Below are 17,195 nucleotides of genomic sequence, written 5' to 3'. Positions count from 1 at the left end.
GAGTAGATACAATTTAATCAGGTTTGACACAGTCCCTGTCCCACATTGGGCTCGCAGCCTTCATCCCCATTTTTTACTGGTAGGGAACTGAGGAACTGAGGAGTTAAGTGGCTTGCCCAAGGTCACGCGGCAGATATGAGACGGAACGTAATTAGAACCCAGGTCTTTCTGAATCCCAGCTCTGTCCTCTATCCACTGAGCCATGCTCTGTTGTATTGTCCCATCCCAACAGCTTAGTACAGTGCCCTGCACACAGTAAGCGCTAGGTAAATTTGACGGATTGAAGGTTGGAACATGGATGGATTGGGGCCACTAAAATGACCAACGCCTGAAATTTCCTTTAAGTGTCTGCCTCCTCCTCCTCATCATCATCAATCGTATTTATTGAGCGCTTACTGTGTGCAGAGCACTGTACTAAGCGTTTGGGAAGTCCTCAGATTGAGAACTTCTTGTGGACAGAAATTGTGTCTGGTATTTCCATTGTACTCTCCTTAATCAATCGATCATTTATTGAGCGCTTACTGTGTGCAGAGCACTGCACTAAGTGCTTGGGAAAACACAAAACAGAAATAGAGACAATCTCTGCCCACCACGAGGTTACAGTCTAAGGGGTCCCCTGCCTCACTGAGGGCTTAGTACAGTGCTCTACATGTACTAAGCTCTAAGCTCATTACTCTATTTATTTATTTACTTATTTAGCTTACTTGTACATATCTATTCTATTTATTTTATTTTGTTAGTATGTTTGGTTTTGTACTCTTTCTCCCCCTTCTAGACTGTGAGCCCGCTGTTGGGTAGGGACTGTCTCTAGGTGTTGCCGACTTGTACTTCCCAAGCACTTAGTACAGTGCTCTGCACACAGTAAGCGCTCAATAAATACGATTGATTGATTGATTGATTGATTGATTAAAGATATTCAGGAAATAATAGCAATAATAATAATCTCAACTCTCTCCCTTCGCCCTTCCCCACTGCCCCACAGCACTTATGTATAAATGTATAGGTCTGTAATTCTATTTATTTATATTGATGCCTGTTAACTTGTTTTGATCCCTGTCTCCCCCTTTCTAGACTGTAAACCCTGTGTGGGCAGGGATTATCTCTCTTTATTGCTGAATTGTACTTTCCAAGCATTTAGTACAGTGCTCTGCACACAGTAAGCACTCAATAAATACGATTGAATGAATGAATAATCATATTTAATGCTATCTGTTAAGCACTTACTACATCACAGGTACTGTACTAAGTGCTGAGGTGGATACAAGACAATCCAGTTGGACGCAGCTCTTGTCCCACGTGGGGCTCGCAGTCTTCATCCCCATTTTACAGGTGGGGGAACTGAGGCCCAGAGAAGTGAAGTCGTATTTTAGTTAAGTGCTTAGGATGTGCCGGGCACTGTACTGAGTGCTGGGGTGAATATAAGCCAATCGGATTGGATATAGTCCCTGTCCCACATGGGCTAGCAGACCTCATCCCCATTTTGCAGATGGGAGAACTGAGGCCCAGAGAAGTGAAGTGACTTGTCCAAAGTCACACAGCAGACAAGTGGTGGAGTCAGGATTAGAACCCATAACTTCTGACTCCCAAGGCCACGCGAGCCACTCTCAGCCATGCTTGGCAACAGGGCTTTCCCGGAATTCCATGGGGCAGTCTGCTTTCCAATGGACAATGATAGACCGTTTGTTCGCTGGATCAATCAATCATTTTAGGGTGTTTTTAATGGCATTTCTCATGCATTCGTTCATTTATAATATAATAATAATGATGGTACTTGTTAATCACTTACTATGTGCCAAGCACTGTTCTAAGTGCCAGGGTAGATACAAGCTAAGCCGTTTGGACAACATCCCTGTCCCACATGGGGCTCACACTGTTAATCCCCATTTTCAGATGAGGGACCTGAGGCCCAGAGAAGTGAAGTGACTGGCTCAAGATCACACAGCAGACAAATGGCAGAGCCGGGATTAGAACCTGTGACCTTCTGAGTCCCAGGCCTGGGGTCTATCCGCTATGCATTAGAGAAGCAGTGTGGCTCAGTGGAAAGAGCACGGGCTTGGGAGTCAGAGGTCATGGGTTCTAATCCCGACTCCACCACTTGTCAGTTGTGTGATTTTGGGCAAGTCACTTCACTTCTCTGGGCCTCAGTTACCTCATCTGTAAAATGGGGATTAAGACTGTGAGCCCCACGTGGGACAACTTGATCACTTTGTATCCCCCCCACCCAGCACTTAGAACAGTGCTTCACATATAGTAAGTGCTTAACGAATACCACCATTATTATGATTTTTGAGCCCTTACTGTGTGCAGAGCACTGTACTAAACGCTTGGGAGAGGACAACAGAACCATAAACAGACACACTCTCGGCCCACAACCAGCTGACAGTCTACAGAGGGAGACAGACATTAATACGAATAAATAAATAAATACAATATAGCAGTAGCTACATGCCAGACACTTTACTAGTGTCTGGAGGCCAGGAGGCCTTCCCAGACTGAGCCCCTTCCTTCCTCTCCCCCTCGTCCCTCTCTCCATCCCCCCCATCTTACCTCCTTCCCTTCTCCACAGCACTTGTATATATGTATATATGTTTGTACATATTTATTACTCTCTTTATTTATTTATTTATTTTACTTGTACATATCTATTCTATTTATTTTATTTTGTTAGTATGTTTGGTTTTGTTCTCTGTCTCCCCCTTTTAGACTGTGAGCCCACTGTTGGGTAGGGACTGTCTCTATATGTTGCCAACTTGTACTTCCCAAGCGCTTAGTACAGTGCTCTGCACACAGTAAGCACTCAATAAATATGATTGATTGATTGATTGATTTACTAAGCACTGAGGTAGATTCAAACAAATCAGGTTGGCCACCGAGCTCACAGTCTTAATCCCCAATTTACAGATGAGGGAACTGAGGCCCAGAGAAGGGAAGTGACTTGTCTAAGGTCCCACAGCAGAGAAGTAGAGGAGCTGGGATTAGAACCCGGGTCCTTCTGACTCCCAGGCGTGGGTTCTATCCACTTGAGCGCTTACTGTGTGAAGAGAACTGAGCTAAACGGTGGGGAGAGTTGGATATGATAGAGTTGGTAGACCTCATTTCTGTGCTGTGAGGCTGAGAGTGGAGTGAGTATCAAAGTGGTTAAGGGATGAATGCCATCATTATTATTATTATTATTATCATTCATTCATTCATTCAATCGTATTTATTGAGCGCTTACTGTGTGCAGAGCACTGTACTAAGCACTTGGGAAGTCCAAGTTGTCAACATATAGAGATGGTCCCTACCCAATAGTGGGCTCACAGTCTAGAAGGGGGAGATTATACCACCCCAAGTGATTATTATTATACCACCCCAAGTACTTAGGAAATGTAGAATCAATCGATCAATCAGAGGTATTTACTGAATGCTTATTATATGCAGGGCACTGTAATAATAATAATGATGATGGCATTTGTTAAGTGCTTACTATGTGCCAAGCATTGTTCTAAACACTGATACTTGGTAGAATAGTTATAACAATATAACAGACGCATTCCCCACCCAACCTATATGTTGCCAATTTGTACTTCCCAAGCGCTTAGTACAGTGCTCTGCACCCAGTAAGCGCTCAATATATACGATGATGATGAAAACAAACTTTTTTTCATTTAGAGGAGGATAAATAGGGTGGAATAAAAAAGGCTAGTCGGAAAGCAGCCAGGCCTAGTGGCAACAGCACTGGTTTGGGAGTCAGAGGATGTTCATTCAATCGTTCAATCGTATTTATTGAGTATTTATTGAGTACAAAGCACTGAACTAAGCGCTTGGGAGGGGACAATATAACAAAAACGGATACATTCTTGCCACAACTAGCTCACAGTCTAGAGACCGTGAGGTGGGCTCTAATCCCGGCTCCGCCACTTGTCTGCTGTGTGACCTTAGGCGAGTTTCTTCCCTTCTCTGGGCCTCAGGTGCCTCAAAATGGGAATTGAGACCGTCAGCCACACTTGGGATGGGGACCATGTCCGACCCGATTACCTTGTATCCACCCCAGCGCTTAGAACAGTGCCTGGCACGTAGGAAGCGCTGAACAGATACCGTAATTATTATGATCACGTTTTATCCCAAGTCGCGCTCTGGCACAATGAGTGTATTTGTGAATGCAGAAATCTCTGCTTATACATTAAATAAGCAAGGACACGCCAGGCTGCAACATATGTAACTTCACCAAATTTAAACCGGCGCCTGTCTTGGAAAGTTGGCTTCAAAACTGAAATCAATCGAGTATTTTATTCAAAAAATCTCTAGGATGCTGTTTTAGAAAGCAAATGTGATTTCTTTAGAAAGCAGATGGATTTCTCCTAAATAACACCCGTCTGAGCGGATGAGAGGCGATCGAGGGTAGTAGAAAGAGTACGGAGCTGGAAGTTGGGAATCCTGGGTTCTAGTCTCAGCTTCGCCATTCTCTTTTAGACTTTTAGACTGTGAGCCCACTGTTGGGTAGGGACTGTCTCTATATGTTGCCAATTTGTACTTCCCTAGCACTTAGTACAGTGCTCTGCACATAGTAAGCGCTCAATAAATGTGATTGATGATGATGATGATGATTCTCTGGGCCTCGGTATAATGGGGGAAGGGGGAAGTGTGCAGCCCCGTGACCCAGAGACAGTGCTTGATCTGAGAATAATAATAATAATAATAATAATAATAACGAATATTATAGTCATTGTTAAGTGCTTACTTTGTGCCAGTCACTGTACTAAGCGCTGGGGTAGATACAAGCAAATTGGGTTGGACACAGCCCCTGTCCCACGTGGTGCTCACAGCCTCCATCCCTATTTTACAGGTGCTGTCACTGAGGCACAGAGAAGTAAAGTGACTTGCCCAGGGTCACACATCAGACAAGAAGTGTAGCCAGAATTAGAACCCATGACTTTCTGACTTCCAGGCTCTATTCACTAGGCCATGCTGCTATTCCTCGACCACCACAGTGCTTAGTGGATAGTATATGTTTAACATAGTCACCCTCTAGATTGTAAACTCGCTGTGGGCAGGGAATGTGTCTGTCCTATTGTCCTCTCCCAAGCGCTTAATACAGTGCTTTGCACACAGTAAGCACTCAGTAAATACGATTGACTGAATGAATGAATGAACACAGACCATAGCAGCGTGGTTCAGTGGAAAAATCACGGGCTCTGGAGTCAGAGGTCATGGGTTCAAATCCCAGCTCCGCCACTTGTCAGCTGTGTGACTCTGGGCAAGTCACTTCACTTCTCTGGGCCTCAGTTACCTCATCTGAAAAATGGGGATTAAGACTGTGAGCCCCCGTGGGACAACCTGATCACCTTGTAACCTTCCCAGCAGGTAGAACAGTGCTTTGCACATAGAGAAGCAGCATGGCTCAGTGGAAAGAGCACAGGCTTTGGAGTCAGAGGTCATGGGTTCAAATCCCAGCTCTGCCAATTGTCAGCTGTGTGACTTTGGGCAAGTAAGTCACTGAACTTCTCTGTGCCTCAGTTACCTCATCTGTAAAATGGGGATGAAGGCTGTGAGCCCCACGTGGGACAACCTGATCATCTTTCAACTTCCCCAGCGCTTAGAACAGTGTTTTGCACATAGTAAGCACTTAATAAATGCCATTATTATTATTAGTAGTAGTAAGTGCTTAATAAATGCCATTATTATTATTATATTATTATTATCTTCTATAAGAAGGAGTAAAGCAGCCCAAAGACAATCATCAAGCTGTAATTTTCCCTCTCTCATTTTTTTCATTTTTGTCTGTGATATTTGTTAAGCACTTTCTATGTGCCAGGCACTGGGGTAGATAGGAACTAATCACGTTGGACACAGCCCCTGTACCACATGGGGTTCACGGTCTTAAACCCCATTTTCCAAATGAAGAAACTGAGGCCCAGAGAAGTGAAGCAACTTGCCCAGTATCACACAGCAGACAAGTGGCAGAGCCAGAATTAGAACCCAGGTCCTGTGACTCCCAAGCCTGGGCTCTTCCCATTAGGCCTCACTGCTTCTCGTGTTTTTTTTTTCATTTAAAATACGTTCTTCAAGTTTTAAATAAGAGCTCAGGTGACAACCCTTTTTAGCCCAATTTCCTATAACGATATAATAGATCCTTTTCTCTGTGGGTTGCACAAAACAACTTATTTCCAAGAGCCAAAGCCCCCCTTTATATTTCACTCACATAATCCAGACCTACAATGTCAATGTCTGAAACAAATTACTGTTTATATTAGAAACTTAGTTTAATAAATTAGGTCTAGCCTATGAACTGTCAAAGTCCCTATAGCCTGCAATTCATATAGAACAGATCCCTTTTTCATGACTCTTTGAGTCCAAGCGATCGCCGTGATTGCTTCCCCTTTGCCATTACTACATTCTGTAAGTTTAGTTATCTACTGCCTACAGAGAATTAAAAACAATTTAAAAGGGTATCTGGAATAAAGCACTCTAAGGCAAAAAAAAAAAAACCCAATCTTTCCATATACAATAACTTTCTGTTTAGGTCAGAGAATTATTCAATAATTGACACTTGTTTAAATAGACTGTTTGCCCTCAGCTTACTTTTCCAATTGCGGATTGAGTTACTGGACTATTTCTTTCCGACCAAACAGCCTCACGGGTCCTAATTTTCAACATATCTGTGGCACCACTGATTAAGAGACTGACTAATTTTCGTAGGAGACACAAACACGTTTTTTCAAAAGTGCCGTGAATAATTCAACGATTTCTCCCCAGATTGTTTATAAATTATGAATTTTAGTTTACCCTGCCCTAGTTTATAAAGCACCAGGAGTAAAGGAAAGCTGAAGGCCATCATTTTAGCTGATGAATTTAAAAGATTTAAATCGGATGAGAAAGCCGAGTGGTTCTGCCTGGTGAGTGACTTCTCCGGGCAAGACCTCTTCGAAAAGCAGACCAAGAAATGCCGGTGGGTCTAAGAGCAATCTTAGCCTCGGTGTTGCTGAAAGAACACGGGTCCCATGAAAAGTTAATAACAAAGACGCAACCAGAAAGATTAGAAAAAATAAGGCCAGGGAAACATCAATTCGCATCAACAGTTACAAGTGGAGACATATGGAAACGTCTTCACTGCCGCTGTTTTAAGACGATACTTCTGCGATGTTCCGGGCTTTATTTCCTGTTGGAACTGTTTTGCAGGCGAACCTTTGATTCGAATGGATTTATTTAATGGATGCACCCAAAACATTCCATTTTCTCAGCTCTCAAGGAGCCACTAAAACAGCCATCCAATGAAATTTTCATTGTTCTGCCTAGTGGCAAATTCACATTTCAATTGAGGTTAAACTTGTCGTGAGAGGCAGCAAAGCGAATGAAGAGGTTTTCAGAGAGAGAGCAAGATTTCATACCTATGAGGACTTATTTTATAAATGATATTCTATGTCCACCAAGGTTTTTTTTTTTAATAGTAATTGTTTACCGCTTACTAAGCTCGTTCTGGGCAGGGAATGTGTCTGTTTATTGTTATTTTGTACTTTCCCAAGCACTTAGTGCTCTGAGCACAGTAAGCGCTCAATAAATACGATTGAATGAATAAATATGTGCCAGGGACTGTACTAAGTGCTGGGGTAGATTCAAGCTAATCAGGTTGGACACAGTCTATGTCCCACAAGGGGCTCGTAGTCTTAATCCTCATTTTGCAGTTGAGAGAACTGAGGCGCAGAGTAGTGGAGTGACATGCCCAAGGTCACACAGCAGACATGTGGATTAGAACTCAGGTACTCTGACTCCCAGCCCCATGATTTTTCCACAAGGCCATATTGCTTCTAATTTTTGGGGTGAATCTTATGGTATTTATTAAGATCTCCCTATGCGTCAAACACGGTTCTAAGCACTGCCCAATTTAACATGTCTTTCTTTTTAATAGTATTGGTTAAGTGCTTACTACGTACCAGGCACTATACAAAGCACGGAAAGGCCTCCTGGAAGAGGTCAGCCTCCAGGAGGACTTTGAAGGGGAGAAGTGTGATTTTGGCGGATTTGAGGAGGGAGGGCATTCCAGGCCGGAGGTAGGACGTGGGCCAGGGGTCATCATCATCATCATCATCATCATCAATCGTATTTATTGAGCGCTTACTATATGCAGAGCACTGTACTAAGCGCTTGGGAAGTACAAATTGGCAACACATAGAGACGGTCCCTACCCAACAGTGGGCTCACAGTCTAAAAGGGGGTCGACGGTGGGACAGGCAAGAAGGAGGCCCAGTGTAGAGGTTAGTGGCAGCAGAGGAGCGGAGTGTGTGGGCTGGGCTGGAGAAGAAGAGGAGGGTGGTGAGGTAAGATGAGACAAGGGGATGGACAGCTTGGAAGCCAATAGTGAGGAGCCTTTGTTTGATACGGAGGTTGATGGGCAGCCAGTGGAGATTTTTGAGGAGGGGTGTGACATGCCCAGAATGTCCTGTAGACGGATAATCCAGGCAGCAGAGTGAAATATGGACCGAAGTGGGGAGAGACAGGAGGTTGGGAGGTCAGAAACGAGACTGATGCAGGATTCCAATCCGGATTGGATGAGTGATTGTACTAACATGGTAAGCCACTGCACACAGTAAGTGCATTTCACAGATGGGGGAACTGAGGTCCAGAGAAGTGAAACGAATTGCCCAGAATCCAGGTTAGAACCCAGGTACTTCGGACTCCAAGGCCTGGGCTCTTTCCACTAGGCCATACTGCTTCTCTTCTCTGCGCTTGCAGAATTTCAACACTCACTGGCAGTTCTGACGGATTGGCTTGTGTCTACCAACTCTCTTGTACTCTGCCAAGGATTTGTACAGTGCTGAGGACACAGTTGATTGTAGGCTTTTGGGGGACTGGCCTCATGTCTGCCAATTCTCTCCCAAGCATGGGAACAGCATGACATACCGGATAATAATAATAATACTAATGAAAATAATGATGGTATTTGCTAAGTGCTTACTATAGACCAAGCACTGCTCTAAGCGCTGGGGTAGATATAAGGTAATCGGGTTGTCCCACATGGGGCTCACAGTCTTAATCCCCATTCTACAGATGAGGTAACTGAGGCTCAGAGAAGTGAAGTGACTTTCATTCGTTCATTCATTCAATCATATTTATTGAGCGTTTACTGAGTGCAGAGCACTAGACTAAGCACTTGGGAAGTACGGTAACATATAGAGATGGTCCCTACCCAACAACAGGCTCACAGTATAGAAGGGGGAGACAGACAACAAAACAAAACATGTAGACAGGTATCAAAATCGTCAGAACAAATAGAATTAAAGCTATATCCACATCAATAATAAAATAAATAGAATAGTAAATATGTACAAGTAACATAGAGTGATAAATCTGTACAAATATATATACAAGTGCTGTGGGGAGGGGAAGGAGATAGAGCAGGGGGGATGGGGAGGAGGAGAGGAAAAAGGGGGCTCAGTGTGGGAAGGCTTCCTGGAGGAGGTGAGCTCTCAGTAGGACTTTGAAGGGAGGAAGAGAGCTAGCTTGGTGGATGCTTAGAGAAGCAGCATGGCTCAGTGGAAAGAGCACAGGCTTTGGAGTCACAGGTCATGGGTTCAAATCCCGGCTCCGCCAAGTGTCAGCTGTGTGACTTTGGGCAAGTCACTTAACTTCTCTGGGCCTCAGTTACCTCATCTGTAAAATGGGGATTAAGACTGTGAGCCCCCCGTGGGACAACCTGATCACCTTGTATCCCCCCCAGCGCTTAGAACAGTGCTTTGCACATAGTAAGCGCTTAACAAATACCAACATTATTATTATTATTATTATGTGGGGAGGGAGGACATTCTGGGCCAGGGGGAGGACGTGGGCTGGAGGTTGACGGTGGAACGGGTGAGAACGAGGTACAGTGAGGAGGTTAGCGGCAGAGGAGCGGAGGGTGCGGGCTGGGCTGGAGAAGGACAGAAGAGAGGTGAGGTAGGAGGGGGCGAGGGGATGGACAGCCTTGAAGCTGAGAGTGGGGCACACTGCTGAACCCGTGACCTCTGACTCCCAAGCTGGCGCACTTTCCACTAAGCCAGGCTAAAGGTCATGGTTCTAGTCCCGGCTCTGCCCCTTGTGTGCTGTGTGACCTTGGGCAAGTCGCTTAACTTCTCTGGACCTCAGTTACCTCATCTGTAAAAAATGGGGATTAAGAGTGTGAGCCCCATGTGGGACAGGGATTGCATCCAACCTGATTAACTTGTATCTACCCCAGTGTTTAGAACAGGGCTTGCCACATAGTAATTGCCTAATAGGTACCATAATTATTATTATTATTATTGCAGTGCTCAGAACACAGTAGATCATAAGCTTCATGTACCAACTCTCTTGTACTCTTCCAAGCATTTGTCCAGTGCTCTACACACAGTAGGTTGTAAACTCCTTGAGGGGAAGGATCTTGTCTCCCGATTCTATTCGCGTGGTCTAATGGGTAGAGCCGGGGCCTGAGAGTCTGAAGGACATGGGTTCCAATCCCTGCTCTGCCGTTCGTCTGCTCTGTGACCTTGGGCAACTCACTTTTAAAGGAATGTGTCTATTATTGTTATATTATTATCACATTATATTGTTATAATATACTCTCCCAAGTGCTAAGTACAGTGCTCTACATACAGAAAGCGCTCAATAAAAAGCACTAGAGAAGCAGCGTGGCTCAGCGGAAAAGAGTGCTGGCTTTGGAGTCAGAGGTCATGGGTTCCGCCAACTCTCAGCTCTTTGACTTTGGGCAAGTCACTTAACTTCTCTGTGCCTCAGTTACCTCATCTGTAAATTGGGAATGAAGACTGCGAGCCCCACGTGGGACAAACTGATCACCTTGTAACCTCCCCAGTACTTAATAATAATAATAATTATGGCATTTTTTAAGCGCTTACTATGTGCAAAGCACTGTTCTAAGCGCTGGGGAGGTTACAAGGTAATCAGGCTCACAGTCCTAATCCCCATTTTCCAGATGAGGTACCTGAGGCCCAGAGAAGTTAAGTGACTTGCCCAAAGTCACACAGCTGACAATTGGCAGAGCGGGGATTTGAACCCATGACCTCTGACTCCAAAGCCCGGGCTCTTTCCACTGAGCCACAGTGCTTTGCACATAGTAAGCACTTAATAAATGCCATCATTATTATTATTATTAATAAATGTGGTTGACTGATTGACGGACTGAACCTCTCTGTGACTCAGGAGCCCATCAGTAAATTCATTCATTCATTCAATCATATTTGTTGAGCACTTACTGTGTGCAGAGCACTATACTAGGAGCTTGGAAAGCAAAATTTGGCAATACAGACAGTTCCTACTAAATAACGGCGGATTCCCCTCTCAGGGTGGCACCTGGGCAGTTTTCAGTCCTTTATCAGTGTCGGCTATGGGAGGGAGAGCAAAGCAGAGGCCTAACCTTCCCATGCCTAGCTTGGACGGTGGCTAGTGAGTGGCAGGCCATCTGCTAAAGGTCAAGACTCCCCCATGCAACTTTTCCCTGGATTTTTCCCGAGAAAACTCCCTGGATCCACTTACCAGAATGATCCCCAATGGAGGTGGGGCGTTCTGGGAGAGATGTGTCCACGGAGTCACTAGGGATCACAGACGACTTGACGGCAGAAGACAAGACAAATAGGGATTAAGACAGCGAGTCCTGATTAGCTTTCATCTCCCCTAATGCTTAGCACAGTGCCTAGCACATAGCATTTAACAAATACCATAGAAAAGGTATGGAACTTTGCATGTAGTAGGCTCCCTTTACAGTGCTCAGCATAGAGTAGGTGACCAGTACAGTGCTCATCACACAATAGTTGACTTGCGCAATGTTTAGACTGTGATCCCACTGTTGGGTAGGGACTGTCTCTATATGTTGCCAACTTGTGCTTCCCAAGTGCTTAGTACAGTGCTCTGCACACAGTAAGCGCTCAATAAATACGATTGATGATGATGATGATGATGATGATAGGCAATCAGCGAGCACCATTCTCTACACACAAATAATAATGATTGCATTTATTAAGCACTTACTATGTGCAAAGCACTGTTCTAAGCGCTGGGGAGGTTACAACGTGATCAGGTATCCCACGGGGGGCTCACGGTCTTAATCCTCATTATACAGATGAGGTAACTGAGGCACAGAGAAGTTAAGTGACTTGCCCAAAGTCACACAGCTGACAATTGGTGGAGCCAGGATTTGAACCCATGACCTCTGACTCCAAAGCCTGTGCTCTTTCCACTGAACCACGCTGCTTCTCACTAGGCAACCAGTACAGTGCTCTGTGCAGAGTAAGCGCTCAATAAATACCGCAATCAATAAAAGGCAACCAGTGTAGTGCTCTGCTCAGATTAAGCGCTCAATAAATACCTCTATCAATAAAAGGCAACCAGCACAGTCCTCCATACGGAGCAGACAACCAATACAGTGGTCAACACACAGTAGACACCCAGTCCAGAATTCTGCCCACTGTAAACTCCCAGGAAGTTATTCCGTACACAATAGTTGACCAGTTCAGGGTTCTGCACACAATAGACATCCAATACAGCCCTCTCCTCAAAAGAGGTGCTCAATACAGTTCTCTGCACACACTAGGGACTGAGGATCGTGCAACAGACAGCGTAGACTGGCTGGATACGGGGCTATTTTGTAGATTCATGTCACAATTTTCAGGCGGAAATGTTTACCAGGCCAACTGTGCATATTTATTCTTTATTTTCTCCTGCTTCTACCTGAGAGCAGGTGACTGAATTGATTGAATCCGTCTGAGTACGTCAGAGTACTTTCCGAGTTGACATTTGCCAATTCAGTATGTTGCTTTTTAATTAGCGTGTGTTTGATAAATATTGTATGTGTCCCGAAACTTTGATTATGGATACATTTTTTTATAGATTACAGCAAGCATGGAACAAATAATGCAACCCACGCTATATTTACAGCGAAAGTGTGCATTTTCATTTCATTCTATTTCAAGCCACGGAGAGGGCTCTACAGTAGATGAGAAATAAGTCATTTCATACAGCTTTCGTGGGCCGGGAAAAGAATTTTGACTTAATGGAAACAGCTTCGTTGGAAGCAAAGTATCCAAAACATCCTCCGTGAGGAGGATACAATCACGTTTAAGCTCGGGAATTCAATGGGAGAGGTCAGTTTGGAGTGTGGAATTAATAGGCAGAATTGCACTGAAGCAGCGCGGCTCAGTGGAAAGAGCCCGGGCTTTGGAGTCAGAGGTCATGGGTTCAAATCCCGGCTCCGCCAAGTGTCAGCTGTGTGACTTTGGGCAAATCACTTAACTTCTCTGAGCCTCAGTTCCCTCATCTGGAAAATGGGGATGAAGACTGTGAGCCCCCCGTGGGACAATCTGATCACCTTGTAACCTCCCCAGCGCTTAGAACAGTGCATTGCACATAGTAAGCGCTTAATAAATGCCATCATTATTATTATTATTATTATTATTCTGCTTGGAGAAAACTTTTAAGGTTTTTAAGATAAAACAAAGGACTGAGGCTCAGCTTCACCTGGGGTCAGCGGATGATCACTGCCATCTTTGCTTCAGCTGAAGACCTTAACGAGGCGAGAACTTTAGAAAAGGGAAAGGAATCTGGAGTCGGCCTCAATCGATGACAAAAAAGTGAACGCCAAAAACCGTATTGGATTCCTTGGCTCGAGCGGAAAAGCTGAGAGGAGAGGAGAAGCAGCATGGCCTAGTGGGTAGAGCCCAGGCCCAGAAGTCAGAAGGACCTGGGTTCTAATCCTGACTCTTCCGCTTGTCTGCTGTGTGACCTTGGGCCAGTCACTTCATTCATTCATTCATTTGTTCATTCGATCGATTTTATTGAGCACTTACTGTGTGCAGGGCACTGTACTAAGCACTTGGACAAGAGAACAATAAACAGACACATTCCCCTCCCGCAACGAGCTTACAGTCTAGAGGCCATCTTACATTCTACCTCTCGGTGCCTCAGTTCTTTCATCTGTAAATTGGGGATGAACACTATGAGCTCTTCTGTGGAACAACCCGATTAGATTGTAGAGAAGCGGTGTGGTTCAGTGGAAAGAGCACAGGCTTTGGAGTCAGAGGTCAAGGGTTCAAATCTCGGCTCTGCCAATTGTCAGCTGTGTGACTTTGGGCAAGTCACAACTTCTCTGGGCCTCAGGTACCCCATCCATAAAATGGGGATTGACTGTGAGCCCCCCGTGGGACAATCTGATCACCTTGTAACCTTGCCAGTGCTTAGAACAGTGCTTTGCACATAGTAAGCACTTAATAAATGTTATCATTATTATTATTAGAGACCAGCTTACATTCTATTTCTCAGTGCCTCAGTTCTTTCATCTGTAAACTGGGGATGAAGACTGTGAGCTCTTCTGTGGGACAGGGAGTGTGTCCAATGCAATTTGATTGTATCTACTCCAGTGCTTAGTACAGTGCCTGGCACATAGTAAGAGCTTAACGAATGGCATTAAAAAAGGAAATCAGGACACAACCAGGGAGCCAGTTTGCCCAGGTCAGAGAGAGAAGAAAGATCTAGGGGGGTTCGAAAGGTGTGGAAAGGAGACTATATTTTTGGTGCCATCTTTGACTTCTTGATATGGAAAAACGATGAAAATGAGAAATAAGTCCCTCCCCGTTCCCTGACTGGATATTCATGATCCCTGGTGACCTTAGGCTCTGTGCAACTAAGAATAAACCAACCTATCAAATTTGTTTATTCATTTGTTCATTCATTCAGTCATACTTATTGAGCGCTTACTTTGTGCAGAGCGCTGAACTAAGCGCTTGGAAGAGGACAATACAACAATAAACAGACACATTCCCTGCCTACGATGAGGGTACAGACTGGGAGATGGGGGGAGGCAGACATCAATATATATAAATAAATTTCAGATCTGAGGCCTTCCCAGACTGAGCCCTGTTTTTCCTCTCCTCCTCCCCATCCCCCCACAACCCAACCTCCTTCCCCTCCCCACAGCGCTTGTATATATGCTTGTACAGATTTATTGCTCTATTTATTTTACTTGTACATATTTACTATTCTATTTATTTTGTTAATGATATGCATCTAGCTTTATTTCAATTTGTTCTGACGACTTGACACCTGTCCACATGTTTTGTTTTGTTGTCTGTCTCCCCCTTCTTGACTGTGAGCCCATTGTTGAGTAGGGACAGTCTCTATATGTTGCCAACTTGTACTTCCCAAGCACTTGGTACAGTGTTCTGCACACAGTAAGCTCTCAATAAATGCGATTTAATGAATGAATGAGAGGACACTATAACAACAAACAGACACAATCCTGCCCACAATGCGCTCATAGTCTAGAGGCCTACTGTCAAGAGCCCAGGCCCAGGAGTCAGAAGAACCTGGGTTCTAATCCTGGCTCCGCCACTTGTCTGCTGTGTGACTTCGGGAAAGTCTCTTCACTTCTCTGGGCCTCCGTTCCCTCATCTGCCAAATGGGGATTCAATACCTGCTCTCCCTCCTACTTAGACTGTGAGCCCCACGTGGGACAATCTGATTACCTTGTATCTACCCCAGCGCTTAGAACATAGTAAGCACTTAACAAATACCACAGCTATTATTATTACTATGATTCCCTTGGGGCAGTGGAGCCTTATCCTCCCTGATCCCCCCTAATCCTTGCCCCCAAATTTGGCGGGCTTCCGTTGACTCTAAATGTACGCTCTTTGTGGGCTGGGAATAGAACAGTGGTTACAGTGTCCTCTCCCAAGTGCTTAGTACAGTGCTCTGCCCACAGAAAGTGCTCAGTAAATCCAATTTACTGACTGACTACCTTCTCGTCTCCACTGACAGCTAGCTCATTCCCTTCTGTGGTTCCCGTGAGTCAGCGGAGACTTACCCTCCCCGATCTTTGCTATCCATCGCCCCATCTCTGGTTTCTTAAATGAGAGCTTTGACCATTTTGAGCCTCTAGACTATAAACTCCTGGTGAGCAGTCTGTCAGTCAGTCAATCAGATTTATTGAGCACTTACAGTCTGCAGAACATTGTATTAAGCGCTTGGGAGAGGAAGATAGAAGAGTAAACAAACGCATTCCTGGTGAGCAGCTTGTCAGTCAATCATATTTATTGAATACTGACAGTCTGCAGAACACTGTATTAGGTGCTTGGGAGAGGACGAAAGAACAGTAAACAGATGCATTCACTACCCAAAATGAGCTTAAAGTCTAGAGAGGGAGACAGACATGAATAGGAATCAATAATTGACCAAGATGGAATGGTGTGGGGCTGGTAGGGGGGATTAAGAAAAGGAGAGAGTCAGGGAGAGGCAGAAGGGAGTGGGAGAAGAGGAAAGGAAGGTTTAGTCAGGGAAGGCCTCTTGAATGAGGTGGGCCTTCAATAAGGTTTTGAAATGGGGGAGAGTCATTGTCTGTTGGATGTGAGGAGGGAGGGCATTCCAGGCAGGAGGTGGGACGTGGGCGAGAGGTTGGAGGTGAGATAGATGAGACGGAGGCCCAGTGAGAAGGTTGGCATTAGAGGAACAAAGTTTGCTGGCTGGATTGGAGTAGGGGGGCAGCAAGGTGAGGTTGGAGGGGGTGAGGGGATTATCTGTTTTAAAGCCAGTGGTGAGGGGTTTCTGATTGATGTAGAGGTGGATGGGCAACCACTGGAGATTCTTGAGGGAATGTGCCCCTGAATGTTTTCGTCAAAAAATGATCCGGGCGGGGAATAAGTCTCCCAGATCTGTCATTTTCTCCTCTTCCAAGGTCTTTGTACAGTGCTCTATGCACAAGTGCCCAGTAAATACCATTGATTGACTGATTGATTCACAGTTAATGGACACCGTACAGGGAGTAATGGTTAGATAGATAGAAAAGCAAATAAGCCAGGGTGAAATATCATCATTATTGGAAGTACAATCGAAGACGCATCTAGGCTTAAGTGTCGAGGATGGCTGCAAATACACATTAATCAATCGATCGATAATGGGTATTTTTTGAGCACTTAGTGTATGCAGAGCAATCTACTGAACGCTTTGGAGAGTCCAGGGCAATTGGGAGACCTGCTTCCTGCCCCCAAGGAGTTTACAGACAGTGACACTCCCCTCCTTCAAAGTCTTTTTTGAAGGCCCACCTCCTCTAAGAGGCCTTCCCTGACTAAGCGCTCATTTCTTCTTCTCCCACTCCCGTCTGCATCACTCTTGCACTTCGATTTGTCCTCTTTATCCACCCCACCCTCATTCCTACAGCATTTATGTCGAGATCCATCATTTATTTTTATTTCTATTAATGTCTG

This window comes from Tachyglossus aculeatus, chromosome 7, assembly GCF_015852505.1.
Source record: "Tachyglossus aculeatus isolate mTacAcu1 chromosome 7, mTacAcu1.pri, whole genome shotgun sequence".
NCBI classification, from domain to species: domain Eukaryota; kingdom Metazoa; phylum Chordata; class Mammalia; order Monotremata; family Tachyglossidae; genus Tachyglossus; species Tachyglossus aculeatus.
The sequence above is the reverse complement of the archived record's forward strand: the minus strand, read 5'-3'. Positions refer to the sequence as shown.